This window comes from Colossoma macropomum, unplaced genomic scaffold, assembly GCF_904425465.1.
Source record: "Colossoma macropomum unplaced genomic scaffold, Colossoma_macropomum, whole genome shotgun sequence".
In the NCBI taxonomy this organism is placed as follows: Eukaryota; Metazoa; Chordata; class Actinopteri; order Characiformes; family Serrasalmidae; genus Colossoma; species Colossoma macropomum.
Genome location: NW_023494789.1, coordinates 16,986,303 through 16,995,663, shown reverse-complemented (window position 1 = coordinate 16,995,663; position 9,361 = coordinate 16,986,303).

The window sequence follows — 9,361 nt, the reverse complement described above, 5'->3', positions numbered from 1 at the left end:
GGTTAATTGGAGACTGCTGATTCAGTGTTTTGACAGTGGCTTGTCCTGTTTATTGAGGGTAAGAAAAGAGATGACTGTCTCACAGATGATGCTGACAGACCTGTGAGGGTTGGTGGTGTCAGTTGTTTGAGGTTTCTCTTGTTGTTTCTGCGTTGTTAGAATTGAGTGTGAATTGTTCACATATTTGGAACAAGTAAACTGGATGATTTACGTTTGACAATAAAAATGTGATTTCAGTAAGCTGCATTAGCCTGATCAGGAATGTTTCTTATCGCAGACATATAAAATCATACTTTCTCAGTTACAACAAAGGTTCTGCTACTATCATCCTAGACTTGGTTTTACAGGATTATGCAAAAGTCGGACCACTTTTCATTAATTTTCTTTCCAGTGTAAAAGACAATTTGATGCAAGTTATTAATTATTAATATAATATTTCAGAATAGATTTGATTTAATTTAATCCGGTTGTATAAGGAAGGGGAAAGTAAAAAAAAAAAAGGACGTGAAAAAACGGCAGTTTTTAAAACTGGAGTATAAAAAATTATTGAAAGATATAGAGAAAATGGGACTAACAACCGTAGACAGGACAAAAAAAGAGAACATTTTAGAGTCAAACAAAGAAGTTGCTGGTGTTTTCAGAACAATAGACCGTCCACCTGAACATCATTGAATGTGTTTGGGATTACTTGGATTGTGCAAAGCAAAAAATATAATCAACTTTTAAGACTGAACTTTGAATGTGTCTAAAAAATTCGCAGATTGCTTTGAAAAAATAAAGCATATCTCTGGAAAAAAAGAGAAGCCGTAATAAAGGCTAGGAGTGGACACACTGAATAATTAAACGTTTGATATTATATATAGTTGCTGAGGTTTCTGTGTTTTTTTGTTAAATACATGTTTTATACTTTTTCCCTGATGAGGACAAATGAAGAACTTGTACTTAATGGCAGTTTGACTAGAAATTAAATACATGAAGGGTGGTCTCTGACTTTTGCACAGTGCTATGTATGTGTGTTTGTGTGTGTGTGTGTGTGCGCGTGTGCGTGTGCGTGTACTGCTGCAGTCTTCACCTGATCCAGCTGGTCATTGTTCTGTGTAGACTTTGCTAAAGGCATGAGCTAAGTAGTGAGCCTGCCTCAGGTCACTGCTATCATATAACCATGTATTTTTTAATAGGCACCAGCAACAAGACAACACCTCCGTAACCCGACTACCTGACAGACACATTGACCTTTTAAGCTTAGCCCTCAGAGAGGAATCCAAATGATACTCATTATATTAATTCATATGATGGCCATACAGTGTCTTTGCTTCGTCTCTAATAATCAAAGTCTTTGTTTAAAGTGCCTCTGTGTGAATTTGTGGTTAATGAGATGAGCAATGTACTTTGATTCACTTAAGTTGTTTAGTGGGGTGACTTTAATGCAGTGGGCCTTATAAACACAGCACTCACATGCTCTTTGAAACATCATATTGTGCTGCCTTTTTCTCTGTTTATCTATAAAATTGTGTGCTCAGAAGACTGTTTACTCTCACCCATTTTTGAGCACCGGAGTGGCCCCTGGAATCCTAAGAGAATTACTCTCGAGCTGAAGTTGTCTGCCACAAACCCTCCCCAGGCCCCAGTTGGCATGTCAAGAAAAACTGTGATGTTTAAAGCTCTCTCCCCTGAGGCTCCCTGTTAGCTTTAGTCGCTCTGCCTGCTGCTAAACTGCATTTGATTTTCAAAATTTCACTGCTCTCAGTATGGATAAAATGCTACTCTGATTTCTCTCGGCCTTTGATGGATGGTCTGTTAATATAATACAGAACATAACATAAACTAGTCGTCTTGATTGCTGTTTGTTGCTGTTTGTAAATAATAAGTCACAATGTTAATGAAACTGGATGATATTTAATAGTGTGGTAGGATTGTATTATAGGATATAGAGAAATGTTTTTCTCTGTAATGTCTATAAATATGTAATTTGTAGAGATGGATTATTAGTATTGATGGCTGTCAGAAGAAAATGCTAGAATTGATACTGAAAAGCAAAAGAGCTAGAATCTAAATAAATCCTGTAACAAATCTAGCCTGAAATAGCACATGCATATTTTCTGATGTGATGTTGTTAGCTATGTATTTCTTTTGTGGGGTAGCAGAGTGTGTATGTGGATAGATTCTCATCTTAAGTCAAGTGCTTCAATTAAACTAATTGTAAAATGTAGTAGTTTTTAAAGTAGAACTACCAGATCATAGGGCTGGGCAATATGACAGTATTTATCATTAACATAATAAATGATGTCACAATATGTCACAGTATGCTTTTCCAAGCATATTGTGGATATTGTCAGTACTTCGTAACTGCTTGTTTAATTACAGTCAGAGCACAATTAGTCCTGTTTAACTGGATTTAGTGCAACTCAGTATGTGAAAATTTGGGTACCAATCATTATATTTTTTAAACGTGGCACTACTCTGTCTGTGCCAACTTATCAGATGTCAGAAAAATTCATATCAAGTATTGTGAAAACTTGTTGAAGTTATCATATCAATTTTGTCCACCTCTACCTGATCTGTATGAGTATTTGCTAGTACTTAAGGCAAGGGTGTCCAATCTTATCCACAAAGGGTTGGTGCGGTTTCTGGTTTTCACTCAAAACAGACTGAAGCTCACCTGATTCCACTTGTTTAATCAGTTGGTTTCAGTCTTCAAACTGCTGATCAGGTGATCTCCTGCTTTGTCGAAATGAAAACCTGCAGCCACACCAGCCCTTTGTGGATAAGATTGGACACCCTTGACTTAAGGTTTCAATGTTGATAGTAATATCAGAATGTATTATGGTACAATCCCGGGTTCAAGTCTACCATCTCCCAGCCTAAGTTTCATTTGTAGGTTGTGCAGTGACAGAGATTCAATCATCATGTTTCTTCATTTAAATCTTCTGAATATCATGAGAATATCAGATGATCAAACTCAGTAACGGTATCAAAATCAAAACCAATTATAGTACAAGCCTAAATTGGCCAAATTAAATAATTAGCCATCTTGATTCCTACCTATATTTACTAACAGATAATCAGACATTACTCAAATTAAATAATTAGCCATCTTGATTCCTACCTATATTTACTAACAGATAATCAGACATTACTCACACTATCTTCACCACATTTGAAATTTCAAAGTGTGTCTCAATGAATGACTTTAGTGCTTTCTTTTATTTATATTTATTTTCCTCAACCCAGCACATCCAATTCACATTCTGCTTGTTGCAGCATAATATGACTGAAATCTAATGACTAGGGAAGACGATTGCAGTCAGCTTAAATAATTGCCATCACCTCAAATAATTGCGATCAGGTTATTATGTAATAATTGTGACAGGCCTAGGTACACCTCTACTGTAACATGCCTGTTTAAAAGCTTGAATAAAACGTGCACACTGAATTCCAGAACTGGAGTCCAGGTAGGCCTCGGCCTTGCCTGAACACAGCGTGTTGGTTGCACGCACGGTGGGACCACAGGGAGAGGAAATAGCAGATCTATACTTCCACACCAGCACTATTGCTGAAGCCTGCTTGCCCTTTTGTAAATCGGCATTTTGATGGCAATTACCAGTGTCGCCTGTGTTCCCAATCAATACGTACAGAGTGGGGACCTTAACGTGAGGCCTGTCGTTGGACGAGAGAGACACCGTGTCTGGCTGGGATCAATACACCACCACATGTCTCCACTCTCAGGCACGGAAGGGTCCACTCTCTGCAGGCCCGCGTGCCGCCTGGTTACCCCCGGCGATGGAGCCCTGTCTCCGTAGGCAACTCCCCACGGCAGAGGAGGCTGGGATGTTACATGTGAACTGGCTGTCAAAATGATTTTGTCAGCCCAGTCGTTCTTCGTTATTTAGAGATGCACGCGCGCTGTGTTGAGGGGTACCCGTGTCTTTATCGAAGTGATGGAGGGCTTTTAGCTTTTTTTTTTTCTTCTCCCTCCCCTCCCTTTAGTCTCCCTTTATCCGTTTGAGTGCTTGCTCAAGTGTTAGAATTTGTGTTCCACCTGCCAAATATGTCTCATAGGCACCACAGAGCACAGTCATTCAGGTCAGCTAGCATCCATTTGGCTCTGTCCAGTTATTTCTCACAGTAATGCTCTGTATCAGAATGCAGAATGTTTTTGAAGAATTGCATGAACCTGAATTAATTCACTTTAGTACCAATATGTTCCTTTTGTTTGAAGAAAGAAAGTCAATAATTTGCGTTTAAAAGATACGTAGCCCACTTCAATGTCCCAAAAATGTCTGTCATTCTCTACACTCCTCAAATCAAAGGAATTCTTAGGACAGACTTTTTTAGAATAAAGGGCTCTTTAAAGAACTTTTAAAATAGATGTACACATGTGAAGAATGTTTTTGAGAAATGTTAAGAACCTCTGCATAATGTGAAGGTTCTACACCAATTTAAGATTTTTCCTAGGCTTGGAAACCCAAATTAAAACCAAAGAACCAAGAAGCTTTATTTTTAAGAGCCTGTAGTCACAGTTTTCTGTTTGGATTGTCTTAAAGCGTCTGTGGCCCAGTTGGGTGGAGTATAGTTTGGAGGAACTCTGAGCCGATGTGAGCGGATCAGGTTTTTCTTGATCATAAATGTTTCAGCGTGCACCAGCCGGCAGGACTGGAGTCTCAGATCCGCCGGAGAACCCCTGCAGCCCAGATCCGTGTCCTCTCCTCATGCTTCTCGCAGTTCACTGCAGTCAGCTGAAGTGCCATGGGAAACAAAGAAGGCCTCAGAGTTTTATTTCTGCATTATTCTGATTAACGAGTAGACCCCTATACGTTCCCCTCTGATTGAATCGGTCTCACTCTTCTCTTCTCACAACAGTAATCTTAGATTAAGAATCATGAATAAGTTTTATGAATAAGGGAAAATAACTTCATACTGTTGTAACAGTTGATAGACTGTTTAATTTAGCCCACAGTCCAGCCATTATGCTAGACTGCCTTCTGAAGTTTGACTGGAACACAGTTTATCAGTTTTTAGAATGATAATTTTTTGTTTTATAATTTTGTGTATGATGTTTGTGGTTAATGTTAAAAAAAATTTACCAATTTCCACCAGCTTTTTCTTGTTTACTCAACTTCTGTAAATAGTTATACTGACTGACATTCTGTTGTTAGCACTAACATAACAATGTTACAGCTAAGAGGTAGAACTACAACTAGTGAACGAGTTGTACCAACATTTCTTCTTTTATATCACATTTATAGCATCTATCTAGAGCGATTTACAGTTTTAACCATGTTAAAAAGGTAGGCAAATGTAAAGTTGAATGTCTTGCCCAAGGACTACGGTTTGAACTTAACATCATAATGGAGAGATTCTTCATGTAAAGCCTTCATATTTTTTGCAAAAAAGTCAGATGGCTTAATGTTTATTAAGTCTAGCATGATGTATGTTCTGTTCTGCCTTTACAAGGATTTGTTTGTTTTCAAAAATTATTGTTTTAATCTATTTGGTATAATGTAGTCTAATCTAAACTAATGACATTATCAACAAAAATTCACACAGTTGACTAAACTCAAGATGATAACTTAGTTGAGGAATTTGCAATGAACTCATTAAATATTGTTAATCTTAATTTAAAAAAGTCTTTATATATGTTCAAGAAACTTTCAAGTTTTTACAGCTTTTTGCTCAAGCAACTTGAAAAAAATACTCAAAAACTCCTGTCATTCTTTATTACCATTCTTTATTATTCACCCCTCAGTCTGTACAGTCCATATAAGGAAACTCATAAACTCATTAATTTATCAGCTTATTTTCTATATAAATTGTTTAAACTCTCTCTCTCTCCCCCTATTTTGATACCACAATACACTTGGCTTGCTCCTCAGTCCATACAATCCATTTATGGAAACTCCATATATGCAAAAAAAAAGCTGCATTTTTTTTGTGATCTTACGAAAGCCAGTGCATGTACACATGTCCGCATATTTAGCAAACAACAGTTAAGCCCACGCCCATTCACACTGAAGTTATAAGGAGTGTTGTGCTTTTTGAATTAGGCACAATACAGCCTGTTAAACAGCCTGTTTATTTACAGTGGATAAAGAGATGTTGAAAAATTCATGTATAAAAAAGAATTAGGACGGTTTATAGTGCATAAAGCTACACATCATTAGCAGAGTGTTATATCAAAAATACTGGATATAAACACAATTTAAAAAAAACAGTGTTGGAAGCTAATTCCTCATTGTTATTCAGTGACAAACGTGTTTGCAGATTCGTCGTGCTTGATGAACAGAGTTGTTCTGTTCATAGCTCGCTGCCCATCACAGGCTTCAACAAAGCATAACAATAAAACAGCAGCACAGCTGCTCCACTGCAGCTCAGTGAGACAGAGCCTTAGCTGTTATTCTGCAACTTCTGTTTCATGCCAAGAGATGTCTGAGCAAACATGGAGGTGTTTATGATATCAAGGGTTTTTTTCTGCAGAGCAGGTGTGTGTTTATGAGAGCGATGAAGAGAGAGCGAACTAAAGGGCCTTGATGCTGCAGGAGAATGACACATGACCATGCAGTCCCCTGACTGGGCATTAGTACAGGCTTCAGCAGACCTACATCTGAGCCTCAAATCATTCATTAAATCAGAACATCAAAAGGAACTTTACTTGAATGCCTTAGCATGAATTTTTTATCATAGATGAGAATAAATCTTTTGTCATTTTTTTCACCCTCACTGGTTCCTTCTTCTTTCTCTTTCTCTCTCTCTCTACTTCTCTCTCTCTCTCTCTCTCTCTCTCTCTCTCTCTCTCTCTCTCTCTCTCTCTCCTCTCTCCCTCTTTCTCTCCCCCCCTCCTATTTTGATACCGCCACACGCATGGCTTGCTAATTTGTGAAATGGATCTTATGAATTTTTCAGAGAGATTCATAGCTGCAATCGGGTTGCTTAAGTGGGCGGCTGTATCAGTGAGCGGCCTTTTTTCTCTCCCCTCAAAAATCACACACTATTTGAGGAGACAAGATTTAGGCTGACTGAAAGAGCGGAGCACTGCTTTGATGGAGGGCTGCTAAAGGTGTTTCTGTGTTAACAGCAGGAATCTTGCTACCTAATGTATCTGAAACGTGCGGCTACATTAAACTTCAGTGGCTTCCTCGCACTTTTCTGTGGATTTAGATGACAGACCGGAGGAGGCAAGAGAACCAATATTAGAAGAACAAATGTGTTGACTAGTAACTAAAAGAGTTCAGGGCTTTTAATTCTGTCGCAGCCGTGTTCCCCTGGCTTGCCTGTCACATCAGATCTATTGCTGCACAGACACACGGAGACACAGAGCCACTTTTGTTCAGCCTTTCTCCCCCCAACAGGAATCCTTTTAGTGCCTTTGTGTTGTTAGACTACACGTTAAAAGTTTAAGGAACAAAAATGACATGATGTCCACCAGCTGGGAATGAGTTTGCTGCAAGGATACGCATCAGTGGAGAGGCATTTCAAATAACAATGATAGTTAAAATAGATAAAATAATAACAACAACAAAGACAAAAAGAACAACAACTACAAGAATAATAATAATAATAATAATACAGTAATAATATACAGTGCTGTGCAAAAGTCATACAATTCATTTATTTGATTTCCAGTTAAAACTAACAATAGGTACAAGTTATTCAAAGAAAAAAAGTTCAAAAAAAGATTAAAAGATATTAAAAAATGTGGCTGCTAACAAGCATTTAAAACCTGGCAGACCACCAAAACTGTCGCCACCACAGGAGACAAGATGAAAATCAAGTTCCAGTCTTGTTTCAGATCTGAAAAAAACTCCACAGGTGTTTCTGTCCATGCTTCCACTGTGAGAGGACAACTCAATGCTATAGGTCTGAAAGGATGTGTAGCTGTCAAAAAGCTGAAACTGAGAAAAGGAAAAAGAAAAGCTCACCCCAGAGTCCAGACTTCAACATCATTGAATGTTTTTGGGATTACTTGGATTGTGAACGGCAGAAAATGCAAACTATATATAATATACATCCCTTCTGAAATTGATGTCTGCAGCAAGTTCCAAAAAAGTTGGGACAGAAGCAATTTATGACTTGAAACATTGTAAAACGGTTAAGTAACATTTTGGTGATGCGATCATGCTTGGATATAAAAGGAGCATCCAGGAAAGGTCCTTTATAAGCAAGGGAAGGCCAGTTTTCATCATTTTACACAAAATGCATCTGCAAAAAATCCAGCAGTTTGAAAACAAATGTTCTTCAATAAGTAATTGCAAGGAAACAGTACATAATATCCTCAAAAAATTCAGGGTATCTGGAGAAATCTCTGAACATGAAGGATAAGCCCAAAAACCACAACTTAATGCTTATGACCTTCGACCCCTCAGACTGCATTGCATTAAAAACCAGCATGTTTCTGTGATGGATATCACCGCATGGGCTCAGGAATAATTTGAAAACTAAGGTCAAAAAACACTGTTCATCACTGCATCCACAAATGCAAGTTAAGACTGTACTTTGCACAATGGAAGTCATATGTTAACAATGTCCATAATCACTGTTGATTTCTCAAGGCTTGAGCTCATTTGAGCCAAAGAAGTGAAGAAGCATCCAAATTGTTAAAAGTCCTGCATCTGTCTTTGTATGAGGGATATAAGTGGGTAACTTGGACATATGAGAAGGCACCATTAATGGTAAACACATTTTGGAGCAAAATATGCTGCGTTCTAGACAATGTCTTTTTCAGAGACGTCCATGGTATGTCCACATGACAAAACCAAGCCACATTCTACACATGTTAATACAGCATGGTTGCATAATCAGAGACTGCTCTTGCTAGACTGACCTGCCTGCAGTTCAGGCCTGGTCACTGAATTATTTTTTTTCTTCAATGCTTGAATGATTACTAAGTGCTGCTAAAAGGAAAGGTGACGTAAACATGCTCCTGTCCCATCTTTTATGAAAAGTGTTGCAGGCATAACTTTTGGAATGAGCATATATTTACAAAAACAGAGGAGTTCAAAAGGTAAAACATAATTTTTTTGTATTGTTTTCAATTTAATACAGGTCGAACAGAATTGACTAATCACTGCTTTCTGTTTTTATTAACATTTCAAACAGTGTGCTAACTTTTGTGGAATTGAGGTTGTATTTAATATGTTTTCAGGGGTTGTTTTCTTGGAAATTATTGTTCGTCAGCTTTTGTTTCAGTTGACTTAGTTGTTTAGATGTGGGTGCAGCGGCTTCAAACCACAGTCAGGTCAAAGAATTGGTAATGAGTCAAGCAGAAGTACAAATAGCTACCAAAACCAACCTTGAGTAAAAAAAAGTATCAGGAGTTTCCCACACAACTGAGGTGGTACTTCCTGGGCCAGTACCTTTGACACAG